The sequence below is a fragment of the Pongo pygmaeus genome, chromosome 9 (genome assembly GCF_028885625.2).
Source record: "Pongo pygmaeus isolate AG05252 chromosome 9, NHGRI_mPonPyg2-v2.0_pri, whole genome shotgun sequence".
In the NCBI taxonomy this organism is placed as follows: Eukaryota; Metazoa; Chordata; class Mammalia; order Primates; family Hominidae; genus Pongo; species Pongo pygmaeus.
Window position 1 is genome coordinate 9,237,990 of NC_072382.2, and position 26,848 is coordinate 9,264,837.

At 46.2% G+C, this 26,848-nt stretch overlaps 1 protein-coding gene across 2 annotated transcripts in view; it reads right to left on the reverse strand.

Moving 5' to 3' along the window:
- LOC129008430 (uncharacterized) overlaps positions 1-24,171 on the reverse strand; it is a 42,047-nt gene extending 17,876 nt beyond the window's left edge. For both annotated transcript variants that reach the window (XM_063671722.1, XM_063671721.1), the window contains exon 1: positions 28-24,171. The gene's annotated coding sequence lies outside the window, so the exon portion shown is untranslated. The remainder of the gene's footprint in view (positions 1-27) is intronic.
- Positions 24,172-26,848: the final 2,677 nt, after the last annotated feature.

The window sequence follows — 26,848 nt, forward strand, 5'->3', positions numbered from 1 at the left end:
TTTAGAGATAGAGAAACGGAGTCTCACACAGGCTAGGTGGCACTCAGAGGTCCATGCTCTTTTGCCGTGTGGTGGCTCCTCTGTCTTCAGTCCTGGGCTCTGTGCCTTGGCTCATGTATGAGTCTAGGCCTGTTGGTCCCCAGTGGCAGGCTGATCACATCCAAGGACAGCAGATCCTGCAGCTCCTCCCTGCTGCCCTTGCGGTGGCAGGGGTGGACTTGTGGCCTCACCACCCAGGCACGGCCGGCCAAGACCTTGGCTTCACGCTGCCTCTTCTCACCCCTTGAATGAGAGAGACACCAACTCCAGAGGGGATTTTCTGGCACCAGAACTTGCCAGGGGCTAAGGGACTACAGATCGCTGCAAACACTCCTTGACCAGGAGGCCCAAGCCAGGGCTCCTCATGAAGGATTCTCTCCACCAAAGCTGACTGGCTTCCCGCCCCTCTGTCTCCTGGCTCCCTTCCCTGGCCCTGCACACTGCATCCCCTCAGCCTTGTTGAGGTTTGGGGCTCCCTCCACCCCATGGGAGCCCAGCTCTCCGTAGAGGACCCGTGCCATCCTGCGACTTGAGTTTGGGCTGGGAAGACCCACTAGGGCGTGGTGTTCTGAGTGGGCTCTGTGGGGTCAGAAGAGATGGCGAGCCTCCATAGGCCAGCTCTGCATACCTCTCTCCTGCTTCTGGCTGTTCCTTATGGGGCCTGACTTGTTAAAGGAGATTATTACAGTGATTGGCAGGGGCTCCCTGGAGAGCCTTGTGGTCAGGCAAGCTGCCCCAACTGCAGACAGCATCAGTATCATGGCCCATGAAATGGACTGTGAGCCCCTGGCCTCCCTCTTGGGGATGGGAGGGGGCAGAGACTAAGGGAGAAGGAAACTGCTGACCCAGGATCACAGCAGCTGCCTCTGCTGGTGCTGAGCCGGGGGGATCTCCTGGGTCCCAGGCGCCTGGAGAGCGCAGGCTGACTCCCCTGTCCCACCCGGCACCTTGTGGTCCCAGCTGTTTGCCTTCCTGCACAAGGGCCGTTCGTTGGGCCCTGTCTGCCCACCCATCTCCAGCCCAGGACTCAGGATTTCTGGCCTGTCCCCTTGGACCTCATCTCCCCCAGCCCTCCCTGGAAGAGCCACGCTGGTCCTCAGATGTGGAGAGGGCAGCGGTGAGTTGATCCTGGGAAGAAGAGGGCAGTGGGGAGTATGCCATGAGGGGCAGGGCTACTCCAGGGAGGCCCCACAGCCTTGGGTGCAGAGCCCCCAAGCTGTCCCCTTCCCTCTCCCACAGGAGTGGCTGAGGGGGCTAAGTTATCAGCTGCCTGTGGCCCCAGGTCCCCTGCTATATTCCCAGGGCCCCAGGGGATGAGGGAGGGGATAGCGGGGCAGGAGGGCTTCTGGGAGAGGCCTGGGGTGCCCCACCCAATGCTACCCCTCTAGGAGACAAGATATCCCTGGTGGGGTGGGAGGAGAGGCCTGGAGCGGGGAGCTGGAAGGAAGCAGCAACACTGCGGGGACTCGAACCCCGGCCCAGCCATGCTGGACGTGCCACCACCAGCGCCTTTTGCTTTTTCCTGCTCACTCTTTCACAGATTGGAAGGTGAAAAGCAAAACCTGAGTGTGGCCATGGGCCACACTCAGTAAAAGAAACACCTGCGGCGGCTCCGCGCCTCCCTCCCTCCCAGGCTCACCTCCTGCCTTCCTTACTCCCCTTGCAAAGGCACAGCCAGGGGACAGTGTCCCCCAGCTTCACAGCCACATGTCTCCCAGCATGGCACATACATATCCGACCGAGGAGCATGAAGTCAGACCAGCAAACTGAACATGAGGCACAGTCCTGCATGTTCTGGGACCGAGCACTGAGGGGGCCCACAGGTGAGAAGGTGCTGGCCCTTCAGCTCTATCCCCCTCGGCCTTCACAAGCAGAGGCACAAGCTTCTGTGTGTACACAGAAATTTCCAGAAAGAGTCTAGGAAACTTGAGAGGACATCTCTGTGTAGTAGGGTGGGATAGGTGAGGGCAGGGATTTTACTTGCATTTTATACCCATGGCTTGAATTTTTGACTCTATGCAGATCACTTTCATAATTAAAAGGCACAAATCTTTTCATCTGAACAGGGAATCTAAGACCTGTGGGCACTTCCGGCATCCTGGCCTAGTGGAAATGGTTCTCTGGGTCTGCTGGGCCCCAAGCACCTGAGGTCACGCAGACGCCCGCCTGCCTTGCCTTCCGTTCTCTGATCTGTCAGCCACCGTCAGCTGTGGATTCCTTCCTGGGAACTGCCATCACTCGAAATGAAGTCGGAAGCACAGGGCCCCACCAGCCTCTCTCCTGTCACTTGACTCTAAACTGGAGTCCAAGTTCTGGGGAGGACAGGTCCAAGTCACCAGGGCCCCAGGACCCAAAGGTACACGAAGCCCACCTGGACCCTCAGCAGTACTTGCCCCAGGCCACCCTCAGGATCCACGGTCCACAGCACCACTGCTCTTGGCCCAGGCTCTGCCTCCCCTGGGCCCACGGCGGGTCCGTGGGAGCCCCCCACGAGCTCTGCTGTTCTCATTTGAGAGTCCTGTCCTGGCTGCCATGGAGGGAGGGCCCCTGGAGCCCCCCTGCTAGTGCTAAGGAGCTCCGAAGCCCTCCCCAGCAGGGTCCAGATGAGAAGCAGAGGCTCAGAGAGGGCTGTAACCTGCTCAGGGACACCATGTCAGGCCAGGGTGAGAGCTGGGTGCCTTCTACTCATCCTGATGAATCTGAGCAGAATCAGCCCCCCATTTCTCCACAACTTCTCTCTTACACGCACGCACGCGCGCGCACACACACACGTACACACGGTCCGAGGACTATCAGGTGGGCTCCGAGCCAGGCCTGCAGGCCTCAGACCTCTCAAAGGGGTGGGGAACCTGCTGGGCCAACTGCCTTTGCCCCCTCCCCCACCTCGCTCATGCCCCATCCCTCCTCACACGTCCATCTCCCCTCACAGCCTCACTTCAACTTCAGCCCCCAAACATACCATGGTGCGGGCACTTACTTACTGCAGCAGCAGAGAGGAAAAGTTCACGGCCATCTAAGTCCCAACCTGCCGATGAAGCAACAAAGCTCTGGCCTTACAAGGCCTCAGAAATGGGGGCAGTCAAAACACACTCTGTAAGATGAGCAAAGAATTAATTCAGCGTGTTAGCAACAGGACCCTCGGGTGTGTGCTGTGGGATGAGCGAGCTATGCGGGGAAACGTGCCACCGGCTTCCAGGAACCACTGCACTCAGCCAATGAGCAGAAGTAAAAACAGTGGTGTTGGCAGGGCCGAGGGAAAACAGCAGCCCTAGAACCATCTAGGGCGCAGGGCGGTGAGGAGAGCCAAGTGACTGGCCCTTCCCTCTGGCCAGTGGGGTTGCAAACCAAAAGCTGCCTTGAGGTATAGAAGGGGATTTGCCCAAAGATATTTGTGACTGTACAATTCATAACCACAAAACGCTGGTGCCGGCCCACATGGCCCAGATGGCAGTGACAACCTCTCACTCTGGAATGCCCCAGAGGACCCCAACCAGAACAGGTGGATTATTTCAGCCCAAGTAATTGTGTCCCCACATAGTAACTACCAATCACAACAGTGTAAAATAAACACATGTACATGGGCAGAAAGCAGAAAAGATACAAAAATCATTCCAAATTCAGCAGCTGAAAATAACCCTCATAGATATTTGAGTCCAGTGCAAACAAGAAGACTGAGGAGTGTGTGTGCACATGTGTGCACACCTTTAGGTTTGCACTGTCAACACCAGACACAGTGAAGCCCAAGCAGCAAGCAGTCCGCAGATGGGGGTGTTAGTGTTGGGAATACCAGTGGGTCACCCTGCATCAAAACACATGGAGCAGATGCTGAGGCAGCTCAGGGCAAGCGGAGAGACCCCAGGAGTGACGGTGACAATGCAACTCACTTGTCATTACACAGGATATGGCAGATCTGGATTTGACCAACAAAATGGGGAGGAACTGATCCAGATGTGGAATGTGACAGGGAATCCCTTCCCACTGCCATGGAACATTTATAAAAATAATCATACGTTAATCAATGAAGAAAGGGAGCCACACATTTAAAAAAGCAGAAATCGTACAGGCCACTTCCTCAGATAACCATTCTAACTAGGATCAAATTATACATCAGGACTGAAACCACAAACATATAGGAAATAAGATAAAGTCTTTTGGTTTTTTTTGAGACGGAGTCTCACTCTGTCACCCAGGCTGGAGTGTAGTGGCGCGATCTTGACTCACTGCAACCTCCGCCTCCCGGGTTCAAGTGATTCTTCTGCCTCAGCCTCCCGAGTAGCTGGGACTACAGGCATGTGCCACCATGCCTGGCTAATTTTTGTAGTCTTAGTAGAGACGGGGTTTTACCATATTGGCCAGGCTGGTCTTGAACTCCTGACCTCGTGATCCACCCACCTCGGCCTCCCAAACTGCTGAGATTATGGGTGTAAGCCACCATACTCGTCTGATAAAGTCTTTTCTTAAATACAGATGGAAGGCCTTCATGTGCCCTGGGGGTCACGTCCTGAGTCCTCATGGTGGCCCCCAGGCCTGGAAGTTGGCCCTGTCCCTGCCAGCCCCAGCTTGCACGACTTCAGGCTCCAGCCAGTTCCTTCACAGCCCAGCAGCTTTGCTCCTACCTTCGCAGACAGGAATGCTGTCCTTCCAGCTTCTCCTACCCTTCAGGTCAGAGCCCAAAGGTCCCCACCCCTGGTTAGGGCTGTTTTCATTGGGCAGGTGGGGGGACTACACTCCTTGGTAACTGTCACCACAACTGCCCTTAACTGATGATTTGTGCATTGCCACCTGAGGCCTGTCCCCCATGAGAACAGCAGCAGCGTGAAGGCGAGGCTATCAGCTGAATGCCTGTGTCTCTGGGGACCAGCTCAGGCTCTGGCCATGGGGGATGTTGATGGAATGACCATAAAAAAAAAAAAATCAAAACTCTGTGGAATGAGGCAACAACTGTCCACTGTTTCCCTTTGCTGGGCACCCCACCTGCCTGCTAGGCTCTCGCTGCCCACACAAAACCTTACATCTTCCTCAGATGGCATCAGTAGCCTCCCTTACAGACACTGCACACCCCAGCAGTTGAGGAACCAGCGTGGCCACAGCGGGCTGAGGGCATGGTGGGGCTAGAGCAAGACTGCCTCACACCCTCGACTGCACAGCCACCCTTCACCACCCCTTTTCCATTCTTAAAAGTAGGCAAGCGTGATCATAAGTGAACCAGACACACAATGCAAGCCTCTAGAAAAGGAGCAACACAACAAAATCCAAGGCATGCAGGAGGAAAGGATTAATGAAACAAAAGTAGAAATTAATAAATGATAAAATGAAAGCAGAACCGCTTACTTTATCTAAAGCTGCTTTTTTCAAAAGGCCAATAAAATAAATTTCTTGAAAGTCTTATTAAAAACAAAGAAAAACTAGGAATAAAAAGTGAAAAAACTATGCATAAGGAGGATATCAAAATATAAAATGCTACTCTACACTAATACATATAAAAAAGGTAATTAAGATAATATAACTTTGAAAAGCTGACTTATAATGAAATAGAAATATTTAATAGCCCAGTAACCCTGGAAGAACCTGAAAAAGTTTTCAAGGCTGGGCACAGTGGCTCACACCTGTAATCCCAACAACACTTTGGGAGGTTGAGCGGGGGAGGATCACTTGTGCCCAGAAGTTTGAGACCAGTCTGGGCAACATAGAAAGACCCCACATCTACTAAAACAAACAAACAAACAAAAGTTTTCAGAACCACTGAAGCTCCTAAAAGAAGTGCCAGCCCCAGCTGGTGTTACACGACCCTCCGGGCCATGCAGCCTGCAGTGCAGAGGGTTGGGAACTTGTCTAGATATTTCCCACCATAAAGGGACAGGAAACAGCAGCTCCCCTTGCTCACAAGTACCTGCACGATACTACTCATTTCAGTTTCACACAAACCAACAGATAGGTTTGAACACTATTTTTATCCCCATTTCATTCACCCGGAAACTTGCTTCATGAATTTAAGAAATTTGGCCAAAGTCATGCACTACTGAGTGGCAAAGTAGGGAACAGAAACCAAGTTTTTGGGCTCAAAGCCACGCTCATGACCCCTGACCCCGACTGTGTCTCTGCCTCCCCTGCTATCCTACCCACAACCTGCTTGATGATGCCCTTAAGTCCAAGCAGAAGTTCTAATTCATTCCTTTTCTTCTTCTTTTTTTTTTTTTTTTTTTTTTTGAGACGGAGTCTTGCTCTTTCACCCAGGCTGGAGTGCAATGGTGCAGTCTCAGCTGACTGCAACCTGGGTTCGAGATTCTCCTGGGTTCGAGATTCTCCTGCCTCAGCCTCCCAAGTAGCTGGGACTACAGGCACCCACCACCACACCCGGCTAATTTTTTTGTATTTTTAGTAAAGACAGGGTTTCACTATGTTGGCCAGGCTGGTCTCGAACTCCTGACCTCCTGATCCACCCACCTTGGCCTCCTAATCTTATTTGCTTTACAAGTCCTGCTTCAGGGTTACCTTCCCTGACCACTGCTGCCTCCCTCCCAGCATTTGCCAGGGACTGTCATTGCCTTAGTTTATTTTTTTCTGTTTTGTTTTTTTTGTTTTTGTTTTTTTTTTGAGACAGCGTCTTAGTCTGTCGCCAAGGCTGCAGTGCAGTGGCGCAATCAAAGCTTGCTGCAGCCTTGAACTCCTGGGCTCAAGCAATCCTCTTACCTCAGCAACTAGGACTACAGGCACATGCCACCACACTTGACCTTCTAATTTATTTCTGTGTCAACAAAATAAAACTCAGGCCTAGGAATAGCTTGGTTCAGAAATCACAGAGGGACTTAGTATTCCATTAATACAAATGGAAAAATTAAGTTCATCATCAGATGATAAAAGGAAAAAAAACCTGATACTCATCTCAAAAGACGCAGAAAAGACATTTGAATAAATCCAGTACCTACTATTATTTCAAATTAAAATAATTCTTCTTTTTTAAGAGATAGGGTATCACTATGTTGCCCAGGCTGATCTTGAACTCTTGGCCTCAAATGATCCTCCTGCCTCAACCTCCCACAGTGCTGGGACTACAGGCATGAGCCACCGCACCCATCATAAATTAAAACTTCTGAACAATCTAGTAACAAATGGAAATGCTTTCCCATGATCCAGCACATGTAGCAGGGGGTGTCTGCTGACATTCCACACAAAGAGACACACTGGATTTGTGCTTCTCATCATTTCACATTAAGAACCCAACTGCACCTTTTTCTGTCCCTCTAAACACCTGTAGTCTGATAGGGGACACCCCCACCCCGCAGACCTTAATCATTCACATAACACCTTGAGACTTTTTGCCATATCTGACTGAATATAACCAGTCATTTTTTCCCTTAAATCAAGTCACTTTTTTTTTTTTTTAAACAAAGTCTCTTTCTGTTGCCCTGGCATGATCTCAGCTCACTGCAACCTCCTCCTCCTGGGTTCAAGTGATCCTCGTGCCTCAGCCTCCCGAGGAGCTGGTATTACAGACGTGCACTACTAATTTTTGTATTTTTAGTAGAGACAAGTTTTCGCCACTCTGGCCAGGCTGACCTCGAACTCCTAGCCTCATATGATCCACCCACCTCAGCCTCCCAAAGTGCTGGGATTACAAGCGTAAGCCACCTTGCACAGCCAAATCAAGTCACTTTTAAAATACAAATTTATTCTATGTCTAAGGACATTATCAATAAAGTGAAAACACAACCCACAGAATGGGAGAAAATATTTGCAAACCATATATCTGATAAGGGTCTAGAATCCAGAATATATAAAGAACTCTTACGACTCAGTAGTAAAAAGATAAACGCCTAATTAAAAAGTGGGCCAAGGCTCAGCACAGACACTTCTCCAGGGAACATACACATATGGCCAACAGCACCAGCAAAGGTGCTTGATAGTATCACCCATCTGAGAAATGCAAATCTAAATGACACCAGAGGCTACTTCACACTCATTAGAATGATTACAACCAAAAAGTCAGATAATAACTAGTGTTGGCAAGAATGCGCAGAAATTGGAACCCTCTTACTTACCGGTGGGAATGTGAAATGGTGCACGGACATGGGAAAATAGTTTGGCAGTTCCTCAAAAATATACAGTTACCATATGACCCAGTAATTCTACTCCTAGGTATATACTGAGAGAATTGAAAACATATGTTCACACAAAAACTTGTACGCAACTGTTCATAGCACCATTGTTCATAATAGCCAAAACCCAGAAATAACCCAAATGTCCAAATGATGTGTGAATAAACAAAATGGGGTCTATCCATACAGTGGAATATTATTCAGCCAGAAAAAGGAATGCAGTACTGTTACATGCTACAACATGAATGAACCCTGAAAACCCACTAAGTGAAATCAGACAGACCCAAAAAGACAAATACTGTATGATTACACTTATATGAGGCCCCTAAGATAGGCAAATTCACACAGACAGAAAGCACAACAAAGTTTACCAGTATAACAAAGGTTACCAAAGACTAGGGGAAGAGACAGGTAGGAAGATATTTTTTATGAATACAGAGCTTCTGTTTGGGATGACGAAAAAGTTCTAGAAATGGATAGTGTCGATGGTTGCACAACATAGCAAATACACTAAAAGCCACTGAATAGAACATTTCAAAAGCATGAATTTTATCTCAATATTTAGAAGGAAAAATATTCTTAGAAGAAACAATATTACCATCATAAATGGAAAACCAGTAATAAAAAAATACATACATAAATATTAAGATTTACAATGTCTATTAGCAAGTCACCCTAACTCATCTTACAGACCACCAGCAGGACAATTACCCCTTTGGGTAACATGAAAAAGGCTGCCAGGGGGCTTATGTCCAGTGCCCAGGGTCCAGCATGGCAACATATTTTGTAAAAAGTTCTAGCAGGCTGTGGACAGCAGGAATAGGCTGTTCAGGGGTTGGGCACAGGGGTCAGGTGCCAGACACTAGAACAGGACTCCATTTTGACATTCCGGGTACACAGAACTTCCCAGTGAGAAGAGCTAGCCACACAGTGGCAGAGGCTTGGAAAACAACCCATCCCAGCCCTACTCTCTCTGAATGTGACCTTGGGTGCAAGCTGGGCTTGTATGAACTTACTGGCATTTTTAACAAGACAGTGTGTACAGGAGCATTTCAACTGCAAAGACCACTGAACTGGACACTGTCGGCGTGACAGTATCAAGTAACCATTAGGCGAGCAAAATGTAAATAAAAGTAGTCTGTGATGGGGTAGTCAGTCAGATGGGGTGGGGTCAGCCAGGGGCAGTGAGGACAACTAGACGCCGAGGTAGACAGACCAAGACCAGCTTTCTATGTAATGCAAAGTCAAATTAAACAGATGTGAGTGGATGGAAAGACGCACCTTATTCTTGCATAAGAAGACAACGGCATGAAGACATCACAGGGAAGGTTAAGGTAAACACGCAGCCTGGAATAGCCAGGAGAATTCTGGAAAAGTAGAATAATGAGGTAGGGCTTCCCTTTCACTATTTTGAAGTACAGATTACACTATGTAAAACCATTAGGAACTGGCACGTGAATAGACAGATCAATAGTTAATAGCTGTATTAGCCGGAAAATGGTGTAAGGACAACAGGCTAACTAACCCTGTCACTTGTTATGCTAAAATTAAGTCCAGATAGAGTCTTCCAAAATAAAAATAAAGAGTTAGGAGAAAACGTGGGGTTTAACAACAACAAAAAAATCTTCAGCTGGATTAGCCTTTTTGAACTACTCATAAAATCCAGAAACCATAAAAGAAAATTAGTATATATATATATATATATATATATATATATATATATAAACTAAAGAGCAAAATATTACAATAAAACTTAAAGATTAGTGAGAAACAGGAATGTATTTGAAAAGGATTAATTTCCTTAATATGTAAAGAGCTCTTATTAATCAGTAAGTATACAACCCAATAGAAATACAAATCAAAACTACAATTAAATACTATTTTCCACTTCTCACATTGACAAATAACCAAGTTTAAGAGCACAGCCTGGGTGAAGGTGTGGGGAAATGTCAATGGGACCAACCTCCTTGAGGTGGAAGCTGGGGGCGTCCATCATATTCAGAAATTTACACATGCTGTGCCCAGAATTCCTCCTGAGGAAACTTTTCCCACACAGATGTACTTGCCCATGTACATAAAAACACATGTACACAGATATGCGGTATAGCCTTATCTACAGTAAAAATTGCTGAAACAACTTAATGGTTCCCCAAAAAGGGAATGGGTAATTCAAACACGGCTACCACACAGATGTTGAAAAGACCAAGGCAGACATGAATACAGATATGCGGTGCTCACCTAGATGTACTAGTAACTTAACAGTCCGAAGTGCAAGACAGGCTGTGTGGTGTACCCATGCCTGTACAGCTTTACACATACACAGGTTCTCTGGAAAGAAACTGCAGCAACTGGCCACGACGGTGGCCTCTGTGGAAAGGGAAGCTGGGGGTTAGAGAAAGATGCCACTGAATCACCCACAGGGTTTGAAGTTCGAACATGTGCAGGTATTGCTTTGAACAGTTTTCACACATCTATTCATAGGTGAAATTAACTGGAAGGAAACTAGCAAAGCATTTGCCTTTGGGGTCAGCACAGGAGCAGAGGCCCAGGCAGGGCCTTGCTTTGGCACACAGATGATGGGTCACACAGTTGTCACCTTGACAGAAGAGTACGAGGGACAGCACACCAGTCACTCTAGGAGCTGAGGCCAGAGGAACTCAGGTATTTCCTTCTAGAGGTAGTAAGTCCACCGGGGCAGATGCTGAGCTGGGTGGTGCCTTGCTGTGTACAATGTTCAGCTCCCTGTGCCCCTGTGATGACCCTATGAGGTAAGAGCCAGAGCCGGGCTCACACCTGAGCTCCTGGCATGTGGCGGCCCCTTAGAAGACAGAAAGTGTGTACTTAGCCCCTGAAGCAGCCACGCTGTGCCCAGCGGAGAGGAGGTGCAGACAGCACTCCTTCCCAGACCAGGATGCCACTTAAGATTTCAACAAACTAAATAGACAAGTGAATAAAAGATCATTAAATACCACTTTTTACAAATGTCACAGATGCTTTCCTAGAATAGTTTGTTTTTTGTTTGTTTAATCTGCATAGGGGAAAGAATACCAGGAATTAGACTCTGGGACCTGCAGGATCCACTACTGTTTTGTGCTAAGCCAGGCACCATGTTATACTCGATTCTGGTATGGACAGGCAGTTGTAGCCACTAAGCAGTTTTACCCAAATTCCACGGCACATGAGGAGAAGACCAACATTATTCTATTTTGGCAGCACATACTTTCAACCCATCTCACAAAACAGTGTCACAAACCAGATGTGCCAAGAGCCAGAGCAGGTGAAGATGCCTACAGATGCTGCCTCCTCTGGACACTGCCTCTGGGTGCCTCAGCTCTGCACCCAGAGGAATGCAAAAGAGATCCCTGCAGCACTCTTTGAGATGGCTAGGAAACTGCAAATAACCTCAAAGCCATCACTAGAAAAATGGTTAAAATAACCATACAAACACGCACAATATTACATGTCACAGAGCCATAAAAATAACAGTACACCTTACATGATTCCATTTTAGAGCAGAGAATAATAGGATACATTTTAGAACATCTACAGCCAGAAAATGTCTGAAGGAATATAAATGAAGTTGTCATGAGTAGTTATCTTAGGGGTCCGGGATTATAGAGGAACTTTTATCTTCTACATGGCCTTTTTCTTTAGTGTTTGAATTTTAATTACAAGACCAGTGATTTATAAATTCATACACTCCACAGCCCCATCCATTACAATAGCACATAATGTAATAACATTAGCTATGGACTTACCTAAATCTGCATAATTTTGGTCTCTTCAGGACAGTTGCTGCAACGCAGACGTAAGCAGAGGACAAAACCACAGTGTGACCTAGGTGCAGAGCACCGGGTTGGGCATCCCCAGCAGACACATGACAAGAGCAATTTAAAAAATTATACCTTGACAAAATGATACATGATTATATGTCTTGGACCCTGGGGGCCTTATCAGCATTAAGCCCATGAATGCTAAATTCACACACAGATGACAAGAATCTACTGTACCAATTAAAGTCTTAGTAGGTCACTGCATACATGATAGATCAAAGACGGCAACTAGCAGAAATTTAAGTTTCATATATGGAGCGTCGTAGAGGATATGAACAACAGATACTCTCATACTTAGGTATGCAAAGCTGGACACCCACTCTGGAGGGCAACAGGGCAGAATGGAGGAAAATGTCGGACTCATGCCCTATGACCCAGGAATTTCACTTCTTAGTACCTACCCTGAGAAACACTCATGCATTGTGCACAAGGGGTTGTGTATGACGATGATCACACAGTACTGTTTGTAATATCAAAAGATTAGAATACTGTAAATTTCCATTAATAGCAGAATGGCTAAACTCACAGACATATAGTGCAGAAGTTGAAAACAATGAGGGCAGTTCTCTGTGTACTCCCAGGCATCTCCCTACTGTTAAATGAAAAAAAGTAATCAATAATGTACAGGATACAATAGTATTTTACCACTTCTATAGAAAAGAAACAATGCAACACATTTTTCAGATACAAATGGAAGTGAATAAGAAGAGGTGTATCAGGAAACACAGCAAACTGGTAACACTGGTTACCCCTCTGGAGGGTGGGGGATTGGTAGTGCCAACGTTGTTGTCGTCACCTTTCAACTCTGCGTAAGGAGAAAACACCCACATATCACTTCTACAAGGACACTGAGAAACAGTGTTGTTGAGAGGCTGAGAGGCAACCTAGTCACCATGGATGGGAGAACTGATCAACTAACTGAGGTATAGTCACATGATGAGCTCTATCCAGTAAACAAACTAAATGAACTACCCCCTGGGCAAGGGCTGAATCTTACCATCGTATTAAATGAGAATGTTCCATAACATTACATGCAAAATAGTAACTTTTCTGTAAGTTAAGAACAACTAAAATATAAATATATACTCTGAAAAACACATTTAGATCAGATTCTTTTGCAAAGTTATATGAAAAGAAAGCAAGTGAGAGATAAACCCAGGATTCAGGATGATTAGTACCTGGGCCCAGGGGGCGGCAGGGGGCGGGCAGGGGAGGCGGGTGGTGTGGGACCACATAAGTGGAAGGTGCAGTAAAATCTCAGACTTCACTACTGTAGAACTCTTCTATATGACCAAAAGCCATTTGTACCCCAAAAGCCATTGAAATTAAATATATATACAAACACACACACACACAAAGAAAAAAAAGAAAATTATAAGAAGTTAATATTGACAGACCTGGAACAAAAAATCAAAGACAGTATTTAGTCATTAAAATTTTGCTATTTCAACTTCATCAGTGTAAATAATTAATTTAAATGGAGAGGAGTGTTCATTGTAACCATAGGAGTTACTGTTTGTATTGTCCTAGTTTTTGTATTGCATAGGAGATTTAGAAATGCTTACCACATTATTAAAAAACAATTAAAGAAAGCAAATAAAAGAGAGCCATGTTATGTCCTGAACCAAAGATTAAGATTTACCCAGTTCTGTGTATTTGAGTTCCAACAGAGAGAGAATATTCTTGCCTTAGAGGAGTGTTCTAGCCTCCATTTACCAGATTTTAAAGCATAATGAAAAGTGATGATCATTACATTCCATTGCATTTTATTAAAAACAACAGCAAAAACTGGAGCCTAAAATTTCCAGAAATAGATCCAGACAGAAAATGTTAAGAACCATTTGATCCAGCAATCCCACTCCTGGGTATCTACCCAAAGGAAAAGAAGTCATTATACCAGAAAGACACTTGATGGCAGCAAAAGTCACCATTGCAAAGATATGGAACCAACCCATCAACCAGTGAGTGGATAAATAAAATGTGGTATCTCTACACCATGGAATATGACTTAGCAATAAAAAAGAACAAAATAATGTTTTTTGTTTGTTTGTTTGTTTTGCAGCAATTTGGATGGAGCTGGAGGATATTATTCTAAGTGAAGCAACTCAGGAATGGAAAATCAAATACTGTGTGTTCTCACTTATAAGTGAGCGCTAACTTATGGGTACAAAAAGGTATACAGAGTGACATAATGGACACTAGAGACTCAAAGTGGGGAGGGTAAGAGGGGTGCGAGGTATTAAAAACCACATATTGGGTACAATGTACACTACTCGGGTGACCAGTGCAGTAAAATCTCAGACTTCACTACTGTAGAATTCATCTATATGACCAAAAGCCATTTGTACCCCAAAAGCCATTGAAATTAAAAAAAAAAAAAATACACACACACACACACGAAGAAAAAAAAGAAAATTATAAGAAGTTAATATTGACTGACCTAGAACAAAAAAACCAAGACAGTATTTAGTCATTAAAATTTTGCTATTTCATCAGTGTAAATAATTAATTTAAATGGAGAGGAGTGTTCATTGTAACCATAGAAGTACATACATGTTTAGCTACTAAAGAAAAAGTAATCAGAAGCAAATTCAATGGACGTATCAGTTATTATTATTAGACTTATCAAAGACTTATCAGACCGATTTTTAAAGTCCTAGTATAATAGGTGCTTTTTGCACCAACAATAACAGGAAAAATGGAGGATAAGGTTTACAATCATAAGTGACAAATGTGGCCTTGCCAATGACACTAAGAGTTCATGATCATTATAAAGGTCAATATGAGAATTTCACATGGTTAGTGGTCAAAGAGGAAAAATGCAGATAGAAACTGTAGTAAAATAGAAAATTATAAAAACCATTCGATCCAGCAATCCCACTACTGGGTATCTACCCAAAGGAGAATAAATCATTATACCAAAAAGACACCTGATCACAGCACAATTCAGAATTGCAAAGATACGGAACCAACCTACATGCCCATCAACTGATGAGTGGATAAAGAAAGGTGAGTACAGAAATATAGACTAAGACAACTAAAATACCTTATAACATTGAATTTGGCAAGGATTTCTTGGATCTGACACCAAAAGCACAGACCACAAAAGTAAAACAGATAAATTAGACTATTTCAAAACTAAAAACTTCTGTACATCAAAGAATACAATCAACAAAGTGTAAAAGTAACCTTATGGAATAAGAGAAGATATCTGCAAATCATATATCTGATAGGGGATTAATATCCAGAATATAGAAAGAAACTCCTACAAGTCAACAACAACGATAACTCTAATAACCCAATTTTTAAAATAGTCAAAGGACTTGAATAGACATTTTTCCAAAGACGACATACAAATGACCAGTAAGCATATGAAAAGATGCTCAGCATCACTCATCATTAGGGAAATGCAAATCAAAACCACAATGAAATGTCACCTCACACCCACTATGATGGCCGCGATCTAAAAAAAAGCAGAAAATAACAACTGTTGGGGAGGATGTGGGAACCTCGGAACCCATGTGCACTCTTGGTGAGAATGTAAAATGGTGCAGTTGCTATGAAAAACATACAGTGGTTCCTCAATAAATTAAAAATAGAAATACCGTAAGATTTAGTAATACCACTCTGGCTATATACTCAAAAGAACTGAAGGTAGGATCTCAAAAAGATGTGTGTACATTACAGCATTATACTTGTAAATACAATAATATAGATATTTGTACATAGCACCATTATTTACAATAGCCAAAAGCAACCCAAGCATCCACTAATGGATGAATGGGTTAAAAAAATGATATAAAATAAGAATATTATGGAAATTCTGACATATGCTACAACATAGACGCATCTTGAGGACACTGTGCTCAGAGAAATAAGCCAGTCACAGACAGACAAATACTTCATGATTTAACTGATATGAAGTGCTTGGAATAGTCAAACTCACAGAAACAGAAAGTAGAAAGAATGGGGTTGCTGAGGCTGGAGGGAATGGAATGTTTAATGTTATTTAATGGGTACAGAGTTTGTTTTGCAAGATGAAAAAGTTCTGGAGATTGGTTGTACAACAATGGCGACATACTTAACACTGCTGAATGTATACTTAAAAATGATTCAGATAGTAAACTTCTATTATATGTATTTCACACAAAAATTTCTTAAAGTAGCAATAAATAAATAAAATTGTAAAAACCTGATGTTAGTGGCTATATAGGGAAATGGATATAATATACTCACAACAGGAAGTGTAGCTTTCTGGAGTCATTTGAGTCTGTGAAGAGAGTTATGAAACCGTTAAGTGCTCACTGCCGAGGCAATGCCACTCCAGGAGATACACATGTACAGAGATGCTCACAGCTGCACGATTTAAAATAGTCAAAACAGTTTAACAACTCAAGAGATGGGCTAAATATCCTTTAGTATAAGCACACTGGCAAAAAATCATGCAATCATTCATTCATGATCTTTTTTGAGCATGAACAAGCAGATACAAGTTATGCTTTCCACAGAAAAATACAATTTCAGAGCATTTATAGACTTCTAGAAACCCATCCATGGGACTTCCTTTGGGAAGGTTAAGAATCCTGAGAAAAAACCTCTTCAAATGTGTTTGTGAACTCTGCTGGTACAGGGAAACACTACTGGAAACAAAATTAAGTGTAGAAACAGACCAGACCAGAATATACACGCTGATTCCCGTTGCTTGAAAGGTCCAGAGCCAGGCGGCAGGCAGCCAGCCACAGAAAAGGGAGAGGGGCCCAGCAGGAAGTGGCTGGACCTGACGCTAGGCACCAGAGGAGGCGGGGAAGGAGGGCAGAGGCAGGAGAGTTCACTGTGAGAGCTCAACAAGGAGTAGCTGCTGCCAAACATCTACATTCTTTACCCGCATTTCACAGACACAGGCTCGGGGAGGTTAAGTAACTTGCTCCCAGACATAAAGTTGCCAAGAAGTCCAGTCAGGATTCGAACCAGCTCCAGTGCCCTATTAGGTCCAAACCCACTCAGATGGGGAAATGGAGAGTCAGGGATGAGCAACAACCAGGGGCCCATTCAGGAAACACCAGCCTGCCCTCGAGGTCTTCTGCAGTGAACCCTGCCACTGTGACAACAACCCTCACAGGACAGGGCTCTCTGGCCACAGGAGGTGGGCTCTGAGAGCACCATGTCCCTCCTCACACAAACACACAGACTCCACAACACACACCACGGGGAATAAGGTTTAAAGACTCCACAACACACACCACGGGGAATAAGGTTTAAATGTAAAAAACGAAACCATACAAGTTCCACAAGAAAGTATGGATTAATATTTATGTACTCTTGGGGTGGAAAAGATCTACACATAACAAGTTCAGAAACCACAGTGATAAACTAACCTAAGAAAATCACGTAACTTTATCTACCTGAAACACAAAATTAAAAGGCAACCTATAAACTGGAAAAAAATACTTGCATCAAACATAACAAAAGATTATCAATATCCTTAAGATGTAAATAGCTTTTGCAAAACAACCAACAGAAAAATGACTAATTAGGAATTAGAAAATCATACACACACACACACACCACAAATGGCCAGCAGACAAAGCAATGCTCACACCCACAGGGAAAGCAGACTCGATCCGTTGGAGGAGCAAAGGTTTTCAATGTGATAAAGCCCGTTCTGAGGAAGAGGGGAAGGCATCAGGTTTGCCTCACTAGTGAGAACACTAATTGAAAAAATCCCTCCCTGGTGGGCAGTTTAGCAATATGAACCTGAAGTCTTAAGAGTTTAACAGAGTCATTTCCTTCTCGAAGTGTATGTATTCAGCATTCCCAAAGAGATAACAACAGACATGAAAAAGTCTGAGCTACAAGGAAAGTCATCACAAGTATTATTTTCTAAGAGGAAAAAAAACTAGAAAATACCCTATATGTCTATTGAAACAAGATTGTTTAAATTGATACAGCCATGCAAGGGAACATCCTGTCATCATTTAAATAGGTGTTCACTATATATTAAAGTCACAAAATAAATTTATGGCATAATCCCATTTTTGTTTAAAAATGTACTTATCCCATGCATACAAAAGAAATCCTCCAAAAGCAAATGTGCCCATAACAATTGTTACTGGTAAGATTACTGAGGACTTTTAAAAAAAATTTCCTTATTTGCAAACTTTACAGTAAACTTTTTTTTTTTTTTTTTTTTTTACATATTAGAACTCAATGAAGAATTATTTAAAAGAGAGGAAAGGCAGTGCAGGGCTGGGAGTCCTGGAGGGTGGCGGCGGGTCGTCCTAACCAGCAGGCTGAAAGGTGCTGGAGGGGATGCCCTCACTCAGAGGAAGGTCACAGCCACCTGCCTTGGAACATGTACCTGCTCATCTTTTCGTAATGTTAGTATTCATTTTGCTATCTTCTTGTTGCCATTTCCAAACAGCATCAGTATGTTTTTGTTTGTTAAATATGAACATTTAAAACATATCATAAATATCTGTAAGCCTATTTGGGCATGTCTTCATTTCATGCCAGCACTGCACCATAATGAGTACCACACAAAGCCAGAGGATAACACTTCCTCCAGAGGCCTCACTGCACATGGAGAGGTTAGTCCTGGCATTAAGGGTCCCTGGAATCTCTCAGCAGTCATAGTCAGTAAGATGCACCAAGGGCAGCTGAGTCAATCTCCTTTTTGTAACACAGGCTGTTCCTGCAGTTCTCAGTGCTGCCAACCTGGGCATACTGAGGAGCCTCAACCAATACTGGCTCTCAGGGTACTTTCCTTTTTAAAAGTTCAAGTTCAACTTTTGTTATTCTTATGCCCCATAACTTTTAATTTGCACAAGATAAGCCATGCCCACTCACTGAATTCCATTATATTACCCACACCTCTGGAAATTCACAAAGTGAATTCCGATCTATGCATAAGGATGGAAACGGATTAGCAATAATTGCTGGCACTGCCATCAACACCTCCTGTCGATCTCACCTGATCTGAGGGTAAATGAAGGCAAAGAATGTGGCCCCAGCCCCTGGATTGGAGTGGAGGCAAGGAGGGTGGCGAGCTGTCTTCAGCAGTCGGCCTCACCTCTCTGCTCCTGTATCAACAAGTGCCATTTCATCCCCACTTCCAATCCCCAACATTTATACCCTATGAGTCAATTCTTCAGCATGCCAGTTGCTGGAGACAGCACCATTTACATACAGGCGTCTATAGCAGTTATTTTCCAGGGTGGAAGAAAGAGTTTTGTAATCATAAAAAACAAGACGAGAAACAAGTTCTGAAAAGAGAAGGCAGTTATAGAGGTGCTGGGGTAAAAAGCAAAGCAAAGGGGTAAGATAGGAAAGGAGGCCTGGATTGTTTCCGGGGCATCTAGGGAAAGGAGTGGCAAGCAGAAAGAGGACCCTGGATTCTGCACACAGCAGTGCCCCATCTTGGCGGTGCCATGAGCACAGACAGAAGGTTTACTAGGTAGGCGGCTCAGTGACTTCTTCCCAGCACTCCACCCGTTTGTCAGTAGTGTACACGTGGACGGGTCACCAAGATACAATGGCACAGGCAAACAAGACACAGTTGCAGGGACAGCAACCAGTCCCGCAGCTCATGGGAAGGAAAGAATCCTTCAGGTCATGATCCCCCACCATTTGTGTTGGTCCCCCTGGCTAGTCCCAGTTCAGCCCTTATCTCCCCTTCTCAGGCAAACAGGCCCAGGTGAGTAGAACAAGCCTCCCTTGCTGCTCCCTTTGAAACAAGCACCTTCCTTCTCAGCACAGAGGCTGGCAGTGACTTCCATTCTACGCCCAAAGTTTGTCTCCTGTAAGCAAAACCTTACACCCCAAGAGGTAACACAGAACAGCAGTGCAAGGACAGAACAGTCCCACCCAGGACACAGAGGCAGTTTGCAAGCCAAGATGTATCCTCCAGATTCCACATGATTCTGGCTCACACCTCTGCACAGCCTCTGCTTGCTTAGTGTAGCATGCACACAGGGAAGCCCAGACGTTTTAGTCACTCACCAAAAGGAAAAAAACAAGGCAAATTCTTTAGTGAGATAAGAATTACGCATACACTTAGACCCAAATCCCAGGCACATTCCAGCCTCCCAAAGACTATGGAATATGCATATTATGTGTCCATTTCTGTTTTTATTCAGGCTTTCCCCTAACCAAACAAAAATAAGTACCACTTAGAACTCTAACCAGGTAATGTTTTAAAATATTATGGCAAAGTACTCCCCACCTACACGCCCACCTTCATTGGCTTGAGTGGTCTCATCACATTTCAAACAAATGATTACCAACTCCCAACAGAGAGCAGATCCCATCCCCACTCAGCAGTCTGCAGACCACTTGGGATAATACCAGTTCTATCTGTGGTTACCATGCGCTCCTACATGGCCTTAATTACTTGGAGCTAGCAAATCTAGACCTAAATCTACAATATGAAGATATATCCAACGTCGTTATGAAGGCAATGTGATAGAGGTCGAGAGATGTAACATAGCAATACAACAATTCTAATGAGTTTAGAACTCAAACATTTATTTGTGCTGTAAAGGGGAAGAAAAGTGATTAGTAATTACGTACATGACGTAACAGAATTAGTTCTTACCATACAGAGCTGTAACAACCAGTACTTTCAACCATCTACTTTTACAGTTTCAATTTCACAACAGCATACCCGAGACTATTTCCCCACACATGCATGACTAATACACTGTAAATCCCAACGACAGTAATTGTTTGCATCATCCCCAAGTCATTGGTTAAGAACTGAACTACCATGTCAACATATTTTTAAACATTTAAAAAATGGAACCCAGAAGACAGAAAGATCCCAAGGATAAAAATAACTATGATTTTTAAAATTTCAAGTGAAATTTAAAGGGAAGAAGGAAATGATAAAAAGCCACTGGTATTACTTTACCAATTCAATAGATGCAGCTCAGAACCAAGCAGGGTTTTCAGATCACACATGTAGTAAAAGCACCTCACCCACTCTCTCCCCACAATCCCCATCCCCTTCCCTTTTTAGCTCTTGTTTTCCAAACTGATTTTAAGTGATAGTTTCCCCTCTAGTCTTGGATCATTTAAAAAGCACAAACATTCAAATTAAACATACAATAAATTATTCATTCTAACCTTAGCAAAGGTACATGGATTCTGTCTGCTACCAAATACTAATTTTACAGTGACCACAAAAGATTATTCAGTTGTTAAAAAGACACGATTTGAAGACACTAGATAGGCAAAAATTTTGCCATTATTAATATCCACCAAACACAGAAAAGACAACAGATGTGTTTCTAAGGCACGATTTACATACTAAATTCTCTTGAAATTCAATGCAATTTCACTTCGCTCATGATTTTCAATCACAAGATACCTGTGACAAATGAGTAACAAATCCAGAAGAGCCCACCTAATCTCGTCTTAAGCGGTCCCTTAAATACGTTAAAAGCCCACAATATAGGCATTTACAAGGCTTTTCTAAGACTTCTAGCTCCTGAAAAAATCACACCTTCACAGTTTCAAATCAACCACCTAAGTTGCTAAGGAGCAGTGAAGGATGCTGATCTGTTGCTGCGTATGCAAGTCTGACACCCATCTTTCAAGTGACTAATTCACTTGATAACACCCACACCCCAAACAAAACAACCCTCTGAAACAGGCTGCCTTGGCCACCAGGAGGAAGCTGGTAAAGACATTTCCCCTCCCTTTGGTTCTCGGAAACTGGTGACTCTGTGTCATCTGTTTTGTTACACTTTTTCAGTCTTCCCCACCTTGTAGCAAAGCAAAACAATTTTTGTTTGTTTGCACTTAAAGTTCTAAGCACTTTGGAAAGTTTCTAAGCAACTTCTCACTTCCAAGCAACAACTTAACCAACACTAACAACTTACTATTAATTAGTATTTTCTTGGCTCACCCACGCACTAAATTCCCCAAAACCCCAGAGAATTCCCTTCAACCTGCACTTCCTACCACCCACACTATATCTCTAACCAACCCTCTCCCCTTCTTCACCCTCATCCCTCCCAGTACCAGTGCCAAGCTGCATACCCCCATCCCCCACACTGCAACGCCCACGTGACCAGTGCCAAGCTGTCCCCTTCTCCCTGTCCCCCACAACTCCCACCTCAGGGTCCTCTTACTAGAATGCCAAAAAAGTATTATGAAATCTAACAAAAGTAAAGTTGAAGTTTAAAAAAAAGGAGCAAGAACAAAAGAGCACTACCGGTATACCCACCATTCCTTTCTCCTAGTAATTTGCAATGCAATCACAACGCCCAAACTAGACCTGCCATTCCTCACACAGATTTAGGAATGACCAACTTGTACCCTCCCAGAGTTTAGCACAACACAATGACACCCTCAATTTGACAATCTGCTTCCTCTAATATATCCCCAGTCTAAGGCATTTAAAATTAAACAGCTTTTCAACACCCCAAGTTATTTCATCAGGCTAAGAACTTCTCGGAGCAACGCACAGGAAGGCAGGCAAACAGGTGGGTAGGTGAGAGGTCACGGGCTCCATCTGCAAGCTCCATCTACAAGGCATCAATCTGCGTTGTGGCATCAACGTTAAAACGTTCTACAGCTTAGGGATCTTCTTGAAGCAAGGTTCCAAGCACAAAACTAGTATGACCGGAGGCTCAATTTAGAAGGTGCAGCATCTGAAAACCTTTACCCCAGGAAAGGAGGGGTGCCTGCTGGCATTCATGGGCTCTGGAACAAGCATTTATTCAAAGCCGATGGACCCTCGAGCCGGATGCATCTGCTGTGGACTTTTTAAGATTGCCCCCCATAAGCTCATCTGAAAACTTTAAATGGTAGCCTCCTGAATACAGGGCTTCCTGAGCAAGGCCTGGAAACAGAACACTGGAGAACTTCCTCCTCCTAAGCCTCTGGAAATTCAATCTGCAGGCATCAATTGAGGCGGGCTCTCTCCTCCAGGGTCTCCCCTCCTGCACTGCTAGGACTCACACTGGCCAGGGGCTCCATGTCTCCCGGTTCCATCTGCTCGCCATGAGGAACACTATAGTAACAAACCACGGTCCATGAGGCATTTTTGTAACACTCAGCTGGATGGCTGCAGGCCCACCCAAGGGTGCACATTCACTCCCCACCCTCTCTGCAGGCAAGCAACACCAATCCGCCCCACCCCAGCCTCAGCGGGAAGGCCTCTCTTCCTCCACCATTACCAGCAATACCAACTCCAACAGCCACTCGGCTACTGTCCCGGGCTTACCAGATGACCAGGTAATGTTTTAAGTGAATGGATAAGTTAAAGGGAGGAAGAAGGGGTGGAGTGAACTCACAAGAAGAGTTTAGCGCCAAACCTAGAGAAAAGTCCAAAAGGAGCACTGCCACCTGGAAAATAAAGCGTTGGTCAATGTTGTCCCCAACACCCGAGCAGCGTGCCTCGCAGTCCCCGCCTGTCAAACATGCTAGGTGCCGCACCAGTCACCGGTGAGGATGGCGCCTTAACTCCACATCACTCCTCAGACCACCCCTCACCTCCGCCCAGGGGCCTGGCTTCGCACCCAGCCCTGGACGCTCCACCAGGCTGGGCCCGGCCTGGGTCCTGTCCCAGGCCGAGCGAAAATTACATACCACCCCGGGCCAGAGCGGTCAGCCCCGTCGAGCTAAGTTCAGTTCCACAAGACCAGGCCTCATCCCCAGGCGGGTTCACAGCCCTTGGACTGGAAAAAAAGGGGCTGCTGGCATGGACAAGTTGAAGCTCGGCCCTCCCGGCCCTCCTGCAGCCCTGCACCCACTGCCTGCCTTCCTGATCATTTCCAGGGCTGCAGCGGCCCATTCCTCCTGACTCCTCCACCCCTTCTACCTCTCCCTGCCTTCCTCCTTCCACACAGACCAGCGCACCCGGGCTCGCTCAGCCATGCAAGAGCGGCGCCCTCCCAGAGGTCAAGTTCCCCCTCCAGCAGGCAGTAGGGACAGCCTGGCCTGGAGCGTGGCTGTCCTCCCTGGGGGCTCCTGCGGACATTTTCCATGCAGCCTGCCCCACTGTGGTCCCCCTAGACCTAGTCTCCTTGCCAAGCTTCCTTCTCGCACCTCCAGCCCGCCCCCTAGTCTCATCCAACTCAGTCATTTCTCCCTGTCTGTCCCTTGAGGCCCTGAACTGGCCACTTCCTCCCCCACAACTACACCCAGGCGCGCATCCCTCCCTGTCGCTAACTCCTGCTGGACCGGCCACAACTTTTGCTTTTATAGCCCTCAGCCGCGTCACCGGGGTCATTACTCAACGGGACGATTCCTCCACGGCCATCGGAAAAAAAGTCCCTCCCCGACCCTGCCCGGTGAGACGACCCGGGCGGTGCATGGTCTCCCAGGCGGCCCCCACGCAAGGACCCCAGTGTATCCCCGCTTCTCCTTAACAGTGCTTTTTGGGATCGCGGACAGCGCTCAAGGTGACATTTGGGACGCGAATGCCATGAGGCAGAAGACCCCTTTTCTTCCCAGGTGTTGTTGGGGTCGGGCGGGGGACGCGCTTCCCCGAGACAGGGGCTGGGGGCGAGGCGGGCGGGGGCGCCCTCCTGAGTGGGCGACGGGAGCCGCCGGGGGCGCCTGAGGTCACCACGCCCCGCCGAGGCCCGAAAGAAGGGCCGGCAGGACATCTGGAAAATTCCAGGCGGCGGCGGAGGGATCTCTGCAGAGGGTGCGTCCCGCCGGGAGGCGCGCGTGACTCTCGGGCGGTGGTTCCGAGTCGGGCTCGGCCGATGACGTCAGCGCCCGGGCGCGGGTTGGGGGCGGGGCGGCCCAGGAGCCCGGCGGGGTCCTGCGAGGGGACGTGGAACGCCACGCACCCCAACAGGCGGTTTCTCTGGCCAGGAAACCCTGCTGCGGGCTGTTAGCGTCCAGGAGCTAGTGGGTGACAACATGGAGCCCCGTGGAGCCGCGCGGGCGCTTCAGGGGCAGGCATCGTGGTTTTGCCTCTTCCCAGGGGCCTGGCAAGGGGACGTGTTTCCTGAGAATGCGCATCCCTGCCGGGGTAGAACATTCAAGGAGTGTGTTCAGGATGGATTAAGTGGGAAAAGGCCGTTGCAAAATAATGTAAAACCAAGATATTGTGCGGAAAGCAGTATCTGTCATAGCCGAGGGACAGGCTGTCGGCTCATTTTACATTTGGGTGGGGGTGGGGAGAAAGGTGATTTTTATTTATTTATTTATTTTTTATTTGCTGCATTTACAAGCAGGCACCCCCAGCCTGGCTTTTCTGGAAGCAAACCTGGTGAACTCCTGAGCCCTCCAGCAAGGTGGGCAGGGCCCGAATGTCTGGAGAGGACTTTGGACCATGTAGCGGGTACCTCCTTGCTAGGGGGTGCAGGGTGATGAGGAAGCTCTGGCCCCTGAGGTAGAGAATAAAAAAAGGACCCCGGTTCAAGTAACCAGAATGGAAAATGGCATCTGACAGGAACTCCTGCCAGGAACCTCTGCCTGCTTAACACTCACACCCTATACAAAACAACCCCTTAAAAACAGGCCCCTTTGGCAACCGGGAGGAAGCTGGTGAAGACATTTCGCCTGCGTCTGTGAGGTGGCATCAGCAGGCAGGGCTGGGCCTGACATGCACCCCTTCCTGTGCTTCTCGGAAAACTGGTGACTGTGTGTCATCTGACCTTTCAGCACAGAAGGTGGTGATGTGGCAAGCCCAGGCTTGCTCCCTGGCGGCTGCTTAGCCCTGTTTCTCTGCCAGGGGAAGATTCCGGCAGTGCGGCCTCCTCCGGGATCTGCCCCATCAGTCTCGTCCTGACTATATCTCCAGGGGTGGGTTGGGGTGGGGTGATTTGGCCTGAAAGAACCGTGTGGAAAGAGGGAATTGTCTGTCAAAATGTTCTAGAAAGCTGGGCAGCTTATGAAACCAATGGAGTGACTCTTTGCTGCTGCTTCACAGTACTGGGCGGTGGAGTCAGCCAGCCCTTTCTTTATCTCACCAGGCATCTGAGAGGTGGGTCGTCCCCGCTGTAGTGCTGTTTCCAGGCCCTAGTTGATGTCTTAACTTGCTTTTCTCTATCTCAGGTCTCAAAATCTGATTCACACACATCATTCCCAAATCCCAGAAACAAACTATGGTAGATTTTATTTTTCAAAAAAGAGTGGGATCCAATCGCTTTTGAAGGCCAAGGTGGGAGGATTGCCTAGGGGCCAGGAGTTCGAGACCAGCCTGGGAAACACAGCAAGACCCTGTCTCTACAAAAAAATGAAAAAAAAAAAAAAAAGCCAGGTGCACATGACTGTCTGTAGTCTCAGCTACTGGGGAGACTGAGGCAGCAGGATCCCTTGAGCCTAGGAGTTTGAGGCTGCAGTGAGCTATGATTGTGCCACTGCACTCCAGGCTGGCCAACAAGAGTGAGATCCCTTCATATATATATATATATATATATATTTTTTTTTTAAGTAGGGAGAATTACTGACATACAAAGCATAGGATTCTGTAAAGCATAGCCTTCCCTGTCTCCTTTGTGCCCTTGTGTCTGGAGCTGCCTTTGCCACCCTGGGTTTTCAAGACAAAAGGGCACTGTTTCAGAGGATCCTCATGTAGAAGCTTTGCTGGCCTCCAAGTTCCACACAGCCCCTTTTTTTCGGGAAAGGAATGTATTTAAGGAGAGATGAGCTGAGGTAGACAACCACATGGATATCTCTGTCCTGCCTTAAGGGGCCAAAGCTGTGCCCACAGTAAGGAGGGTACACGTCGGGCCTGGGTTCTGCTCTCTTCCTCTACAAATAAGTCTAAAAATACCTCTGCCCTGCTGGAGGATGAGAGCAGGAAGGCCGGTGTCAGCAGATTTCTCTAGATCAAAACAAGTTGTTCCAGAAAACAGCAGCAAACAGAGGCCTTTGGATTCCGGGGTGGGGCTGGGTGGTGAAGGGCCCGCCCTG